Genomic DNA, 14,246 nt, shown 5'->3' with positions numbered 1-14,246 from the left:
ACTTAGTAATGTCCCTGTGGGCAGCACGTGCCCATAAGGGGTCTTTCTATGATAGTACCTTTGTAGTAGCAAAATTTAATAATTGAATGCATTTTAATTTTTAATACATATTCAGTTAACATAAGCTATACATAGTTAAGAAGGACTTGAGAGCTAATAAATAATCATTAAACATTTGCATACCAATCAGAATCCAGTAGGAAGGAGACTCTCTATAAGGTACTATGATTGGATGAAAAAAGAGAGAGCAGACCCTTTACAAAAGGATGAATATAATTAAATATAGACTAACTAAATTTAATTGAAATAAAAATGAATAAATCTCTTTTTTTTAATCTTTTATAACCCACAATTCTTATATTTCCCTCATAAAATGTTCACCGTTTATGAAATTCCTAATAAGAAATAGCAATCTTCCGATTAGATGCATTTAGCTCAACAGTTTCCCGTTAACATTGCCCACGATTATGGGGGCCCCCATGCTGTAAATGTTAATCCCCCACGCTGTTAGCATTTTTAACAGCAGGTGCAACATTTCCGCACCCATCATCCCAGCAACAACAACAACAACAATAAACATGGGTTAAGCCCATAAGGAGCAAGGCAAATAATGCGCTCTCCCACTTTTTGTTTGATTGGTGCTCCAAGAGGAGAACAACAACAACAACAAAGTCAAATAGGAGAGCAGCCCCCCCTTCGGTGGAGATAGGAAAAGAGAGAAAGATGGGTAGCAGCTAGCTCTTCTTGTTCTCGCTCGCCTGTTGTTGTATTTGTATTTTATTTAAACAATTTACAAGAAAGCAACATTCCAGCTGCCTTAAAATGGACAAAAGTTGGCACAAGAACCATGGAAGAGCTGCAGCAGCTACTGGCAGACAGAGACGGGAGACAATGGCAAAATGTTGGCGCGACAGCAACATTTTTCTTGGCACCAACACAGACAATGTACACAAGGGAGGCAATCTGAGGAAAAGGGGGGCGGAGCGGCTAAGACAATAAACGCGTTTATTGACTTTGTCGGTGGCAACTTGCAACTTGCAACTAGCAATTGCAATTGCAGTAGCTGAAGCAGCAGCAGTAACGCAGCAGCTGCTGCGTGTTTAACATTCGAACAGCGTTTAACAGTTAAACAGAGTTTAGCAGCCGCAGAAAATGTTAATTGGGTGTAATGTTAATTACATTGAGGTATTTAATGCAGGTGCGAGGGAGAGGGAGGGGGTGGACTGACAGCTCAGTTGGATTCAAACTGTAAGAGAAAGGAGGGAATAAGGGGGAGAGAGAAAGATGGGGAGTTACAGTGGTGATACTACAGATATTACAAGTTTTTTTTAAATGCCCTAAAAAGGAGTCAAAAGTTAGACTGCAAAATGGTTAACATAAATTCTACATACAAAATTCTATTAATAATATTATTATTAAAAGATATTAACCCCAAATATTTTTTAAAGCTGTGAAAGTATTATTTAAATTTCTTGTATATTCAAAACTCTTAAGGATATTAAAGCATTTATTAATTAAATAATTATAAAAAACACAATTAAAGTAAGATCCCATACCAGTCACGTTCCAGCAATTCCCTTTACTATTATTATTATATTTTTTTCAAAACCATTTTTCCACATTTAACTTGATTCCTCTGATTGTTCCTTGATTGTTTGCCTTTCGTGCTCCATAAAAAGCGAAAATAAATAATAAATTATGAAGCACGCTTAGCGCCCTCTGCCCAATACCCCAAGCAAACAGCAAATAAATATTATTATCGCGATTTTTTGGCTCCCTAAAAAAAGAGCCGGCATTATTGTGGCTGCTGCTGCTCCAGCCTTTGTTGCTTCTGCTTCCTTATTTCTACTCTAAGTTCAAGACAAATCCAGACAACAGAAGACACGCAATGAAGACAACATCTTGAAAAGGGTCAAAACATCAAGCAGCTCATGATGATGATGATGGCGAGATGCTGGAGTAGTGGAGGAGGGGTCGGGTTCCGGACTTAAGGGACTGGAACTCGGACTCGGGACTTGGAAATGCAAAAGGTTTTCTTCCTCTTTTCGATCTGCGCCAGTTGATAGCGAAAATACAACAACACAAAGGGAACTGGAAGGGGGGATATCGGGGTGCTGTTGTTATAGCTTTATATACAAAACGAAATCAAATGAAATGAGAGATTTGCAGCACGCGAGATTTATGAGCTGAGACTTTGAGTTGCCAAAGGAGAAGCGAATGAAAGAGGCGGCCCCACAAAATAAAAAAACCAAAAGTTCATAAAAATGTTGATTGCCAAAAAACGATTTCGATTTCTGAGCCTTTATGAAAATGATTTCAGTAAATAGAATACAATAATAAAAACGTGGGAGTTATGAAATCATAAATATTTAAGCCCTATGAAAGTTAGAAGTCTATAAAAGATTTAAAGCCCTCCTCTTTAATAGTTTACTAAGTGCAACATAAACCCTACAGCTACTCAATATAATTAATTACAGTCTCCTCTAATAGTTTTCGCTTCAAAGCTTTACAGCCATTGTCTTACATCGCACATAACCGTAAACTTCACGCAGCAACTTTGAAAACAAAATGCCATGTAATTAACACCAAAATAACAGATTTTCGCCAGAGGAGAGCGAAAGGCGCCAAAGGGGGAGGGTGGGGAGGCGTGTCACGTCGAATGCTTAACGTAATTAGCAGGCGGCGGACGAAGGAGTCGAAGGAGTGCAGGCAGAGCCCCGTCCGTCTCTTTCTTCGTAAATTATTTGCGTCGAATTAAGGCAGCAAACAAGTCTTCGATGGCGACTAGCGAGAGATGGTGCCATCTCTTTCGGCGGAGCACAGTGGGGATGATAAATAAAAATTAATAATAAAACAAGAAAGGAAGCTAACTTCGGCACGCCGAAGTTTGTATACCCTTGCAGATTGGTTTTGATGTTTATTTTATAGATTTAAATGCTGAAAACACTCACAAAACAGAGTTTCATTACATTTTACCTATACTTATTATGTTTACAGTTTGACAGTTACAGTTTTACATTCTCAGCTTTATATATTTTATACATTTACCGATCGCTTCTATGGCAGCTATAAGATATAGTTGTCCGATTTTTATGAAATTTATACCAAAATTCTAGAATAATAAAAAAAACGTATATCTCAGAGTAAATAAAAATGCGTTGAAAAACAACGAAGCTATAATTTTATTTCTATTAATTTCTCGATCGTTCCTATGGCAGCTATATCATATAGTCGTCCGATTTTCATAAAATTTTTACCAAAATTCTGGAATAATATAAAATGGCTATATCTCAAAAATGATGCAAAAATATTGAAAAACAGCCAAGTTATACTTTTTTTTCTAAAAATTTATCAAACATTTGTATGGCAGCTATATGATATAGTCGTCCGATCCGGCCCGTTCCGACATATATAGCAGTGAGAGCATATAGAAGACTATATGCAAAGTTTCATTCAGATAGCTTTAAAACTGAGGGACTAGTTTGCGTAGAAACAGACAGACAGACAGACGGACAGACGGACAGACAGACAGACGGACAGACGGACAGACAGACAGACGGACAGACGGACATGGCTAGATCGACTCGGCTGTTGATGCTGATCAAGAATATATATACTTTATAGGGTCGGAAACGTCTCCTTCACTGCGTTGCAAACTTCTGACTGAAATTATAATACCCTGCAAGGGTATAACAATAAAAACTTTAAAGGATTTTATAAAAATAAAGGTTTAACTTTAAAGGTTTAGATAAAGTAATTTAATTTAAAATATTTTTTGCTTATCGCTTTGTTTATTTGATTTTGCTATCGTCACTTGCCTCTAACCTAGGTAAGGTTTTTTTTTTATTTCATTTAATATCTTCGAAAAAAGAATTCATATATAAGAAAAAAATCTATAAAATTGTTAAACATTTTGATACACCTTTAAACATTTATTAATTTTTAAAACAGTTCCAAAACTCCTAAATTTAATACCCTTTTTCATTCCACATTCATCCCACTGTCCAGCAACATCGGCAAACAGTTAGAGGAGCCTGTGATTGCTGGCCATTTGTTGTGCAAGGGTGGCAGGAAGGATGCCACGGGGAAGGGGGGGGCCATGTATTGGCCAGTGCAACAATATGGCGCCACTAATTAGAAATTCTTAGCTCACAAAAAAAAAAGGCACTAGAAGAAGACCAAACGAGGCAAAATATTTTTGTCGGCGATGAAGCGACAAGGCGACAAGACCTCTGACAACGGTACGGGAACGGGAATGGCAGATCTCTCTTGACTTTTAAGGAAGTGCCAAAGTGACATTAAATAGTTCTGTTCTGGCTACGATCGGGCCGTTGATGTGACAATTGCACGACGCGGCTGTCAAAGTATAAGGGTTTTCAAAGGCAAGACCAGGAGTTAGAATTTTAAAGTATGTAAAGAGATAGAAAATAAATATAAAAATATAATAATAAGAATACAAAAACTTACAAGATATAATATACAGAAGTTATAATTTGAAAAAGAATTTTCACTTTCTGAAATAATAATACCATAAACTTCGGGCTCCAAAAGGATATATACCAACAAAAGATTCTTCTGGCACATCATCCCTATATCTCATACCCATTTACATTATCTATTCCCTTCTATTTTTGTGTGCTTCCCCTTAAGTGATCCCACAGAGACAATGACTTTGCTTTGGCCCGAACCGAAGGCCAAAAAGGTTTCCCCCATTTCGGTGCTGGTCACATGCTTATGAGCATTTAATTAAATGCAAGAACAACAAGTCGGTGGAAACCGAAGATGGAGCCAGTCCAAAGACCAAAAACACTGAAGAGTGAAGACCAAAGACTGCATACTTAATGCAACAGAGTCGAGCAAAGGAAGCGGCGGCGAGGCAGCTGCATCGCTTTGGGACGCTCGCGAGTCCCAAAAGTTGCTAATTAAAAAGGCAAACGGCAGCAACAAATGCAACAGGAAGCAACATCAAGATGCGGCACGAACGAAAATGTTGTTAACCTTTTCAGCAGCAGTAGCAACAACAACAAGGAGCCTTGCTGTTGTCTTTTGACAAGCCAAGGAGCAAAATGCTATCACCAGGGACCCCAAAGAGCAGCAACAACCACCAGCAGCAGCAGCAACTGCAGATGCAACCGCCTAACGATCAATAGAACAAAAACAGAAAAAAAAAATAAAAATAGCCAACAGAAGCGGCAGGAGAATGGGCCAAAAGCAGCAGGCAGCAATGGCAACAGTTGCAAGTACAGTAGCTGCAACAACAACGACAATGTTGCAGCAACATTTTCGTGCAGTTGACATTCGTGCCAAGGTGGCCAAGAGCAACAAGCAACAGCAACAACAGCAGGAAAGGATAATCAAGTTCAGGAAACGAAGAATTGAATACCCTTCAAGGGAAAATAAATAATAACAGGTATTAATGACATTAGTAACAGTATTTTTTTTTAATTTAAAAAATTAAATTCAACGAATTTATATTCTTAAAATTTCTTTAAAATGTCACAAGCTTTTCCTAAAAATAATGCTACTCCCTAGGCAGCTCCTGGAGCGGTCGGCAAACTGTTGCAAGTTCTTAGAACGCGCCACATGCTGCGCAGACACGTCCGTCGCCATCGTCATCGCGTCCCTTCAGCGACTATTGAACTTGAATTTTAAGTGCCGCTCCCCGACTTCTCACCACTGTTTTGCTACCAACTTGGCCAAGATGCCACATATAAGATTTAAGGGAAGAGCAAGAGAGACAATGGTTTATTTTTAAGGGATATTTATAAAAAATGTCTAGGTAAATGAGACATTTTTAAGAATAAATGAAAAGAGCTCTTAAAAAATAGAAACTAAATTTTAGAACAGATAAAAAAGCTGAATATTTAACCTAACCTAACCCAATTGTAAATAAAATCACCCTCAATTCCATTTAGTTTTTACCATTTTAAAGCTCCTTTGATTCTAATTCCTTACTTATCCATCAACTTTTTGTTTGTCAAACTTTTCCCCTAAAAATTCCACGCAAAAAATACCGCTCACACAACAATTTCACCCCCCGCACAACAATAATAAATTTTTAACTTTCAAACCAACTAAAATAAAATTCCGAAAAAAAAACGCCTGGCAGGGTTGAAAGGGATGGGAAATTGGATTCGCACGCGCAGAATTTTCCAATAAACGATAAAATTAAATTTGCGTATAAAAGTTTATGCTGGCTGCCAGTCCCCAAAAAAAAAAAAAGACAGACTGCACTAGAGGTTGGTAGGGAAAAAAATAAAAAGGAGCTGTAGGATGGACTCAGACAATTGCAGCAGAAAATTGCATATGCTGACTGTGCCATGCCGTCTAAGAGGGGCAATTTCCATGCTAAATGCGCAGAAACAAGGCCAAAGGGGCGCTGGGCCAGCAAAAAAGCAGGAAATGCACCAGTCAAAGTCGTATAAAACACAAAAAAACTAAGGAAGGAAAATTGAAAAGACAAGAAACCGGAGGAAAATTGCCTTGAATCAAATATGCCAAAGGACAATGCAATTGAGAGATCAGCAAAGAAAAAGGGGACAAGGGTTTTTTTTGTCTTAGAAGATTTTAATGTTATCTAGACAGGATAAAAAGGAAGTTATATATATTTTTTAAATAAAAAGGGAATAAATTATTTAAATAATTTAATTATTAACTACTTTATTTATGAAAGAAAGGTATTTAAAACATTTTGTTGTCTCCCTAAAATGCTTTCTAATAATTCTCTTTCCACCTTATTATTGAACATTTAAAATCCTTTTTCAGAAAAAAAGGAATGCTAATCCAATAATCATTTCCTTTATCTACAAATGCCACTTTACATATTCCTTTTCGAAAGAGAGCAAACATTTAAGCCCTCACAAAAAGCTCGAAGTAATTCCCAATTCTATTGCCAGAGCATTAATGGGTCCACTCAAAGTAGTTCAACATGAAGTTCCACATTTTCCCTAGTTTTTTCTATCATTTTATTTCCCTTTTTTTAAGTCTGGTGTGCCGCCCACCCAAGTAGCAACTACTATTTTTTCCTTTGCTCTCTGGTATCTTCCTTGTGTTTTTTTCTGTATTTAAAGCAAATTAAACAAAATTGCGCGCAATAAAACTTAATGGCTAATTAAATGGGATGGGCTGGGCTGGTCCACAGAACATCCTCTCGAAAGCAGGATATAAAAAAGGAGGAGGAGGAGAAAAAAAAATGGGGAAAAATGGAAAAAAGGGGCGAAATTGCAACAGTGGCAAGAGCAGCTGCTTGCAATTTCATGAAGACCTTTTTGCATAATTTACAAGTGGCAAAAGTTGAGATAGATTTTTTTCTCTCCTTAGTTGCTGCTGCTTGTATTTTACAATAAGTGCCATTTGCTTTAATGAAATTATTCAGTTTATGGCTTCATGTAGGAGCAAATAAAGCCGAGTTAGTTCTTCCTTTTTTTCACACAGTTTAACTTCATTTATTTGATTGTTATAGAAACAAAAACAAATAAATGTGTGTAAATTTGTGAAAATTTGATTTCAATGATTGCCAGCTTTTATGTAGAATTAAATAAATAAATAAATGAATGAATCGATAAAGCCTTGTTAAAAGCCAATAAAATATATAAAAGTGCAAAAACTGAACATGAATAAGCTGAAAAATATTTGCAAATTAAATAGTAAACATTTTAAATTAACTTACTTTGTTAAATGATATATTTATTGCCTTTGTGTGGGTTGCTTACCTGAAATAAATAAGAAAATATATTGTTTTTAACTTAGTTTAATAAATAAAATATACATCTAGAAATTTAAATGGCTTAAAATGCAGTTTTACTTAATTTGGAACAATTTCTCCCATTCAAATTAGTTTCTTCATTTTTTGTTCAATAAAAAATCAACTTAAAATATCAAAAAAAATATTTCTTATTATTTATATACCTTTAAAATAAGTAATATGTTTCTTTAAGATTTTTAGTGATTTTTAATTTCATAAAAAATCTCTGTAATCTATTTGTTTTTACTTATATACCTTTAAGAAGAGTAAACTAATTTTTGTTATCAGTTTCCTTTTTTTTTCCACTTTAAAAATCTCTTTGACTACGATTAATTTTTCTATCATTCTCCGCTGTAGCTTTGCGAATACTTTCAGGTAGATCTTTTGTCAATCCAAGACTTAAGTCCTTCTGCCTGCTTTGCTTTGCTCCTTTCTCATTATGTCCAAATCCCACTTTGTCTGCTTAACATTCTTAAGCAAAACTTTAGCATAGTTCCTGATCCATTCACTGCCTTTTCATTTAACTTTTTCTTTTCTTTTCCTTTTCTTTTTTTATATAATTTTAATTAGCCCGATGTTGGTTATCTTTCGAGCTGCCTGCCTTACGCTCGACTTCTTGGAGAGGAACCCAAACCCAGACTCAGAGCCAGAGCCAGACCCATGGCATCCCTTCCCTGCCCGGTGTCCTATCTGGTCGGGATGTCTTGGCAGTCGGGCTCAGATAAGCGCGTTAAATTTCCAAATGGACAGCCAAGTGTCGGCCCCGAGAGCTCTGTAATCTGCATAAAAAAAAAGTACAACAAAAATGCTAACAAAAAATAAAATAAAAGTGTAGAAAAAAAAAGTAAGTAAGAGAAACTGAAGAAACCTCATGGGTAATTAGTGCATTTTAAACGTCTTTCGGTATTTGGCCCCGGCCACAGGCATCCACAGAATTGTGGTGCAAATTTTCCAGGCTATTTTAAGAGTTATGGGCATAGATAAATGGATTAGTCCGAGAGCCGCAAGATCTTGGAAGGGCCGAGGCCCAGAGTACAACAATCTTGCAGTGGACGACGAGCGGTGCTCCGGTGCTCTTTGGCGTTGTAAAGCGCAAAACGTGGTTCAAGTCGGACAGATCTGACTGGTAAACGCAGTCAAACGTGCGATAAATTCAGAGACCAAAGACCAGAAATAAAAGGAACAAATGTTAATTGGTTTGTGTCAATCTTGGGCTCGCTCCGCTGCCTCCCAACTCCAGCTCCTCCTCCTCCTCTTTGGATCCTCTCTAGTAGAACATCCAACCATCTGACCATCTCTTGGACTCTGGCTTCTTCTTCCGCCCTGGAGAAATTCATTTTTAAATTCCCGGACAGATGAAGTTGTTTAGCCGCCGTGCCGCCTGGCGGTTTTCCTACTCATCCTCCTCCTATTGCTGCTGCTGCTCCTAAAGATTTTTGCAATTTTCATTTCAATTTCTGTGGCGTGGCTGTGGCGAGCCGCTGAAAGCGAAATGATGTTCAAACCCATGGTCTATTAGAGCACCGTAGCACCAGCACCAGCTCCTGCTGCATCTCCATCTTCATTGCCACTCGCATGACCATCCTCAGAACCATCCCCATACCCATTCCCATTTCCATCCGCATCCCCATCCCCTTCCCCAGATCTAGATGCATTACTATATCGTGGGCTCTGATTAGTTTGTTCACCTGACGACCTGACGGAAGTGAGCGTGTCGTTTTGAGTAGCAATTTCCTTTGAGGGAAATGTCACTGAAAATAAATACTTTAAATTTAGTCCCAAATTTAGTGTCAACTCTTAAACAATATATCAAAATGTTCTTTGGCTCTTCTAACATTAAAATATATATTTTTCTGTTTTTAATCCGTTTGGGCCAATGCTTTGATTTCCCATATAAATGTGGAGACTGTGCAAAACAGAATGTGAAACTTTGCACGATTGAGAAAGAAATTGGATACAGTTGCTATACAAAACCTTCGGATGCTACGAAAACTAGTTCTATGTTTCTAGCACGTTCTGCCAACTTTTCTCAAGCTAAGACCGATTTAGAAAGAAAATGGATACCCGAGATAGCCCCGATGATTGAAAATGTAAAAGCATGCATTCCACGTGGCTTACATATAGGTAAGAGAGGTTAGATATTATATATTCACATGTACTATATATTTTTTTTGAATTTTTGCAGATGTCGGTGCCGACATTTGCTGTGCTTGGTCGCCAATAACGGGCTGCCAATTGGTCTTGGCCAAGGACCATAAGGGTGAATATTGCTCTACTTGCAGAGTACAAAATCCAGAATACAAGGGCTTGAACGTATGTCCGTGCAAATCGGTAGGTAAATCGGGATCCGGACAGCTCATCTCGGGCGATCTGAAGATACTCATCAGCATGGCTTTTGGTTTCTATATACTGCGGACAATTTTAAATTTATGTTGATATTTCCAAAGCGATTTGAATAGAGGAATATATAGAATATATAAATCTCTTTGCTTTTATTAATTTCCTGAACATTTTACATCATAAATTAACCAAAAGTGAAGGCTTCAAATAATTTGTCATGCAGGCAGACAGGCAGGAACACTTCCCGATTCCCCAACTACCATCATCAGAAAACAAAAAAGAGTGAGAAGCACGAACGAACCGTCTTGGCCCTGGCTGTACCTGCATTTGAAAAATGATCAAAAAGCGAAAATGCCGAAAACGAATCTGAGACCAAGTCAAATAGGCAATGGGGCAGAGGCGAAGAGAGGAGAGTGGAGCCTGGCTCTGGCATTGCCATTTTCGGGTCGCAAATCCCTTCAACTTTTGTTTGATGTCCCTTAACTGTGTCCCCAACCCCCCATTCCCCATACCAATCCCCTTCGGATCGGATCAGAAGAGGATGCGGGCCAGGAGCGGTCTCCTTGAACTGCTCGCCTCAACTTGTTCCAAATGTCCGAAACTGTCCAAAATGTCTGTTCAAACTGTCCGGGGCGCAACTTTTATGGCCAGGCGATGGCAACAGCGGCAGAGTTGATTGCACTCTTTGCTGAAAAGCCCGAAGGAAGTGCAAACAAGAAGCGTTAGTCCAAGCCCCGACAATTAGATACCCGCTACTAGCCTCTGGAAATTATTGCATACTTTAAGGGGCCAAATTATTGACATTTTTTTGACAGAGTTATGGTCAAAAGTTAAGGGTTATTTTTGGGGAATTACATAACCTTTGTAAGCGGTATTAAAAGCCCCTCTGAGATCCCCAGCTCGTCTTGACACAAAGTTCTGTTGATGCAGATGATGATGGCAATGGGTTTGCTTCTGAGCCGAGGACATGAGTAATTAACACCCACGTGATAGTGGAGAGTTGGAGCCACTGGCTACCACTTGACACTAAGCCAACCGGTGGCCCAAGTGGGTGTGGGTGGAGGTGTGAAAAGGTCTCTTGGACTGCCTTGCAGCCATTTACATGCTACTTTGTAGGCCCCAAGGCCTTAGAGATGATAGCCCCCCAAAATGCTTTAAAAACCAAAGAAGCTTCTTTTAAAATTTATAAATATTTTTAGGTTTTTTAGAGACTCCTAAAATAACTCTAACCCATTTTCTGCTATTTTATAAATTATTAAAATCGAAAATAAATTTTTAAAATTCGAAACCAGAATATATTTCAAATTTTAGTAGATTTCCCTGCGATATTTTCCAAAAATCCAAACACACTATCATCCTTAACTCGACCAAGTCAAGTGCCTGTGTGGAACCGAACCGCAGAATGCCGCTCTCTCCTCGCTACCCCCCTTCAAGTGTGTGGTCTTTGGGTCCCTTGGATCTGAAGCCTGGTTGCCTGCTGCCTGCCGCCTGAAGTCTAAAGTCTGGAGAGCTGGGATCTCTGAGCTCTGGGATGCACTGCAGTGCGACAGTCGCTGATACGCACACTTCACATTGAATTTCCATTTGCTGTTGGCCGAACAAAGTGGCCGGACGACTGGCAAACTCCAACTCCCGGCTACTTGGAGCTTGGCTGCATTTGGTTTCCATCGATTTTCTAGGCACTTTGATTGTTTTATTGTTGCATTAAGTGCTCGAGGGTTCCGTCTTGGACCAATGTCTGTCCATTTGCCGAACCAGCCAACCACAAAAATGCAATTGACACTTTGGTGTGAAGTGCTTAGGCCCGGCTCGTTGCTGCGGGCCTTCTGCCTGATTTCTGTTTAATAGATACATTTGCATCTGGCGGATGCGTCCTGCCCAGGGCCATTATGATGGGGCTGCTGCTGCTGCGTTTTTCTAGCTGGTTGCCAGCCTCTGCTTGAGTGGAAAATTGTTTTCGGTTAATTCCTCACCGAGATCGCCCCCGAGAGAGGGGAACGTTTACCAGATGTCTGACATGCTGTGGGTTCTGGGATGCTCTCAGAAAAGGTCGAAATGGATTGGTGGAAAGGTTCTTAAAGGGGTTTTACTGGAAGGGTTAATATTTGAAGAAATATATAAATAATTTTATTTTATTTTACTATCAGTTTCCTAAATCATTTTTCACCTTAAACTTTAAACTTTTCTGTACTTAAGCCTTCACAGTTCTGCCTTGAATTTCCCTCAGCTGGCCAGAGTCCCACTTAACCCACTTGATCCCACCAACCCGACCATATGGAGGATTCGCAAATCGCGTGGTCCACAGCTGGGTTGAAGCACTCATGCACAAGGCTGTCCCCTACTGACAACAGCGGCGATGACAAGCCGGAGGAGGAGTCAAGGAAAAGGGAAGGGAAAGGGAGGTGACTCCTGCTCGACATATCTGCGCTGTTGTATAAATACACTCCCGGCCATAGGTTGCAGTACTCCCTTGCTGTTGCTGCTGCTGCTGGTGCCTTTGCCTGGTGTCCTGCGAATTGCCATTACAGGATGCGACAACAACAGCAAACGGCGTGGAGTAAATATCGTTTGGAATCGAAACCATTGAAGCCAAATGCCTCAGGGCAGGCACACTTAAACAAATTTTGATTTGATTAATAAAGATTAAATATTAATTACAAATAAATTTAATTAAATATGTTCTAATTTAAATATTTATTCTCCTAATTAAATATTAAAAATGATTTCCTTGCCACTCTCCCTTCAAGGTAATTCCTCATTTAATAACTTCATATTATCTCTCTCAGTGTAATCACAGTTATGTCAGCGTTACCCTGTTTGGATTTCGGTATACGACGAGGTTCATTGCATACTGCCTCGCTGTCCTTTTCTACGCTGCGGTTTAAGCCGATTTTGCCGATTTTCCGTTTGCATAACACACCCGAAAGATACAAAAATTGAGAGAACTGCGTTTCTTTTTTGGATAAATGCAGGAAGATTTCGACAACCGCGCCGAGTCATGAATAAATTCAACCGCGAATTATTTTTTAATATTAATGCCCAGGACCCAGGACGACCACGACCACAGAACTGAGTCTCTGATATTTCCCTTTTTCGAAAATGAGTGGTAATTGGGTGAGAAGAGCAGGAGGCGCGAATTTTGTATTGTTTTGCGGTTGCCGATGATGAGTCTGGCTTTTTTTTATGGCTTAAGATTATATTAGTGGAACAAAATAAAATAAAAATGTGTAAAGTAGAGGAAAAAACCATATTTAAAATATTCCCTTTAGGCAGATGGCTTAGAGGTGCTGCAAATAATATAAACTAAAAAGTTTTCCTAGTGAAAATATAACCACAGATTCTTGTTTCTCAAAGAAAATATTTTTTAGATTTTATAAAGAACCTATAACTGTCTTTAAAAATATCAACAAATATCTTTAGATTTTATTTGTTGTTTAATTTCCCTTACATTTCGCATCATTGCTCAGCACATTAACACCTTTCCAATGCCTGAGATCCTGAACCTCTTTCCTTTTTCTCTTCAACTTTTGCGCACAACTTAAATTAACCAAATTTAACGCATCGCAAATTTTTAGCACTTCTTCCACAACCTACTCCTTTTTTACTCTTTTTTTCTGCGTTTTCCGCAGTCATCGGGGGCTTGGTGGGCGGGGAGGTAGGGCACTCGTGGGTTAAATAGTAGGAGGCGCGGAAAGCTGGCAAAGGCAAAAAAAAGGCGCAAGCCAAGCTGAAAATTGCTTAATCCTGCTGACAAGACAGACTAGCACTAAAAAGGGGAATTAAATGTCCGGCGGATGGGGGAGGGGGAGAAAGGGAACACGCCGGAAGGGCTAAGGAATCTCCCTCTGGTCTCGACAATCTTTATGGATGTTTTGAGAAAGGCCGCCGGAACCGAACGCAATGCACTATGAGAAAAGGGGAATACTTATTTACAATTAATTTAATTTATTTGAAAATTTTAGCTAAGCATAAGAGTTGAATTCATATTCAGAGGGTATATGTATCGACGAAGTAATCCCTAAATTTATTATTTACAATAAAATTTCACCTAAGTGTGTCCTGGGGCTTAACGATCGAGATAATTCCTAGGGTCTTGAGAAAGTTTCATTAATAATATTTCCCAGATAGAAATATACTTCTATGTAATAAGTGCAGAATTTTA

At 38.7% G+C, this 14,246-nt stretch overlaps 1 protein-coding gene and 1 non-coding gene across 3 annotated transcripts in view; one reads left to right on the top strand and one right to left on the bottom strand.

Moving 5' to 3' along the window:
- bbg (big bang) overlaps positions 1–14,246 on the bottom strand; it is a 126,287-nt gene that overhangs the window by 79,838 nt on the left and 32,203 nt on the right. The gene's annotated exons all lie outside the window — the stretch shown is intronic.
- On the top strand, positions 9,446–10,225 carry LOC108075153 (uncharacterized). Its single transcript, XR_011445002.1, has 2 exons — positions 9,446–9,868; positions 9,930–10,225. It is a non-coding gene; the product is annotated as an uncharacterized protein (transcript).

This window comes from Drosophila kikkawai, chromosome 3L (genome assembly GCF_030179895.1).
Source record: "Drosophila kikkawai strain 14028-0561.14 chromosome 3L, DkikHiC1v2, whole genome shotgun sequence".
Lineage (NCBI taxonomy): Eukaryota > Metazoa > Arthropoda > Insecta > Diptera > Drosophilidae > Drosophila > Drosophila kikkawai.
Note: the sequence above shows the minus strand (reverse complement) of the source record. Positions and strands in the feature narration are given on the sequence as shown.